The sequence below is a fragment of the Chroicocephalus ridibundus genome, chromosome 18 (genome assembly GCF_963924245.1).
Source record: "Chroicocephalus ridibundus chromosome 18, bChrRid1.1, whole genome shotgun sequence".
Lineage (NCBI taxonomy): Eukaryota > Metazoa > Chordata > Aves > Charadriiformes > Laridae > Chroicocephalus > Chroicocephalus ridibundus.
In genome coordinates, this window is record NC_086301.1 from 9,365,838 (window position 1) to 9,369,389 (window position 3,552).

Below are 3,552 nucleotides of genomic sequence, written 5' to 3' on the forward strand. Positions count from 1 at the left end.
GCTCTGCTCCTCACGGCACACTTGGCCAGCAACAATGAGAGCTCCAACAAGGGCAATGCAGAAAGCTCCCGGAAGGAAGGACACAGGCAAAGAGTGTTTTCGGGGCTTGGGTTTGGAAGGGCAGGCAATGGGAAGAGATTTGCTCAGAGCTGTCCTGACTCGTGAGTGTGCTTTCCTCCTTTGGCAGTACCTCGGGAACAAAGGGATCCGATGTCCAACGGCAGCTCCATCACCCACTTCCTCCTGCTGGCATTCGCAGACACGCGGGAGCTGCAGCTCTTGCACTTCTGGCTCTTCCTGGCCATCTACCTGGCTGCCCTCCTGGGCAATGGCCTCATCATCACTGCCGTAGCCTGTGACCACCGCCTCCACACCCCCATGTACTTCTTCCTCCTCAACCTCGCCCTCCTCGACCTGGGCTGCATCTCCACCACTCTGTCCAACGCCATGGCCGATTCCCTCTGGGATACCAGGGACATCTCCTACTCGGGATGTGCTGCCCAGGTCTTTTTCTTTGTCTCCTTCATCTCAGCAGAGTATTCCCTTCTCACCATCATGGCCTACGACCGCTACGTTGCCATCTGCAAACCCCTGCACTATGGGTCCCTCCTGGGCAGCAGAGCTTGTGTCCACATGGCAGCAGCTGCCTGGGGCAGTGGCTTTCTCAATGCTCTCCTGCACACTGCCAATACATTTTCAATACCCCTCTGCCAAGGCAATGCCCTAGACCAGTTCTTCTGTGAAATCCCCCATATCCTCAAGCTCACCTGCTCAGACTTACTCTACCTCAGGGAAATTGGTCTGGTTCTGGTTAGTGGCTTTTTTTCCTGTTTTTGTTTTGTTTTCATTGTGGTGTCCTATGTGCAGATCTTCAGGGCTGTGCTGAGGATCCCCTAGCAGCAAAGATGACACAAAGCCTTTTCCACGTGCCTCCTTCACCTGGCCGTGGTCTCCCTCTTTATCAGCGCTCCAGTATTTGCCTACCTGAAGCCCTCCTCCATCTCCTCCCCAGTACTAGACCTAGTGATGTCCATTCTGTACTTGGTGGTGCCTCCAGCAGTGAACCCCCTCATCTACAGCATGAGGAACCAGGAGCTCAAGGATGCCCTGAGGAAACTGATTGGACATTTTTTCATCAGCCATAGATTGTGTACCTTCCTCTGCAAATGATTCCCTGTATCTGTTGTGATGGGTCGAGCCTATCATTATTCATCCCCTCCTCCTTAAATATCCACCTGTCTTGTGTGACACAAAAGATTTGTGTAAATGAAGAGTCAGGCGCTCTGTGTGTTTAAATAAAATAAATGAACCAGCGGCAACTACTTTTTCTGAGACCCATCAGCAGCAGCGCCGAATGGATGGGAAATGAGAAGACCTCTGTGGCTGCAGCAGCCTGGGGCAGGCTGTCCCAGTGTCACTCTGTCACTGGGGCGGCAGGAGCTGCCTGAGGGTCCCCAGGGCCAGGGCTCTTGTACCGGGCTGGGGAGAAGGGATGGCACAGAGGGGCTGCAGACCCCTCAGAATATCCTGGGGAGGAGGACACGGGGGCCCACTGACTGCCTTTTCCTTGTGCCCAAATGCCCCCCGTCTCTGGGGCTGACCCTCCTCTGCCCCCCAGCAGCTGCGGTGCCCTTCAGAGGGGCTGTGGCTGTGGAGTGAGTGCCCAGAGCTCTGCAGCACCCTGGGGCGGGCTCTGCTGTTGGGCCAGCGCAGACTGGGCTGGGATGGAGAGAGGGCAGGGGAGGTGGGAGAGCTTGGAGGGAGCTGGGCTGGGCTGGAAAGCGCCCAGGAGGAAAAATCCTCGGAGTGCAGCTTGTACCGTGTGACCATGCGGGGTGAGGACTCTCACCAGAGTGTTTGTGGTGCAGAGCCAGGGCTTGTGGAAAGGGTTAAAGCCAGGCAGGTGCAGGAGAGAGGAGGCTGCTCTGTGGGGGTACCTGTTAGGGTAGGTAGGCTGTTAGGGGGTACCTGTGGGGCAGCCCTGCATGTGAGCAACACTGCCTGCAGCAGGAGAAGGAAGCGGCCGTTGATCTGACTGTACTGGCTTCTCATTCACTTCCATGGTCACAGGGAACCCAAGCGCTTCCCCCACCATCATCAAGGGGAGAGAGAGAGGGGAATAAATCAGCATTACTCAGCATTTAGGCACCTCAGGAGGTCTCTGCTTGTAGCTGGTGCTCCCAACAGGATGAGCTATGGGATCAGACCAGGTTGCTAAGGAATTTATCCAGTAAGGAATTAAAAATACTAAAGGATGAAGACAGTGCAGCCCCTCTGGGCAACCTGCTCCCATGTTTGTCTCTCCTGATGAGGAAGAAGGTTTTCCTTATCTCTAGCTGTCCTGGTTCTGGTGGGGATAGGGTTAATTCTCCCTGCTCTTCCATGCCATGTGAGCCATGCCCACCCTGAGCTGCCGGGGGAGGGGGCAGGACTTCTCCGCTTGGAGGGGGCTGGGGTGTCCAGGGTCCAGGGAGTGGCGGGGAGCGGCGGTTCCCTAATCATCTTTGTATGTTCCTCTGTCCGTGTGATTGTTGTTCTTTGTTTTCTTGTTCCCTTTGCTGTTCTGTTAAACTGCCTTTGTCTCAACCCAAGAGTTTTGCCTTTTTCTTATGATTCTTCCCGTACTGGGAAGGCCCGAGCGAGCGGCACGGGGTTCTTTGTTGCCGTCTGAGGCCAAACCACGACAGTCCTTTTTGGCACCCAACGTGGGGCTCGAAGGGTTGAGATAACAACAGAATTCAACTAGAGCTGGGAAAAACGATTTTGTTGTATGCGTTTATTTTATTAGGTAAATTGTTGCTTGGTTTGTTCTCGTGGCTGTGTTATGTAAATTCCTATATGGCTCATGTACTCCCTGCGATGATGGTTGCTACTTCTGGGAGAGGGATCAGGATTATTATTTTACTGTCCTGTGCGATATCAGCTCATGATATGATAACATCACTGTTCAGACAGTTACTTTGGGGTGTCTATGTGGTATTGCTGTCCCTCCCGTACATTGGGCACCGTCTCTCACAATTTATTAATAATTACACCCCGTCTGGGGGGGAAATGGGGGGACGCTTTCCCCAACTCTTTTGCCTCCCTTTCTCCTTTGGGTCAGGTATGACAGCTTTTGAGAATGTTGAATATCCTTGGGATGCTCAAACCAGCCTGGTCCTATCGTTATGTCTCCTGAACGTGTTCCAGGTCTTGGTTAGTGTTAAACGACTATTTAAGACTACCACGCAGAGATCTGCTCCGAGGCTGGACAGTCAGGGGTGGCATGGCATGTGGGACAACGTGGGCAGGTATCTAGAGAACTTCTCGCCTCCAGTGGTCTGGGACTTCACCCCTGAACAATTACAGGACCCTGACAGAGTGGTAGAATATCTGAAGGGAAAATGCTGTGGCTATTCTGGAGAGGCACAACTCACCGCACTGTGCTGGGCCCTGGCCAGTATCTACCAGGCACTGCTCAGTGGTATGCAGCACCCTCGGGGGAAAGAGATGGAGACCAGGCCGACAGACAGTGTGGCTACTGCAACCCCTGCGACAGACGCTACGGCTACT

At 53.9% G+C, this 3,552-nt stretch overlaps 1 pseudogene; it reads left to right on the forward strand.

Moving 5' to 3' along the window:
• Positions 1-210: 210 nt before the first annotated feature.
• On the forward strand, positions 211-1,116 carry LOC134524829 (olfactory receptor 14J1-like; annotated as a pseudogene).
• The last annotated feature ends 2,436 nt before the right edge of the window (positions 1,117-3,552 follow it).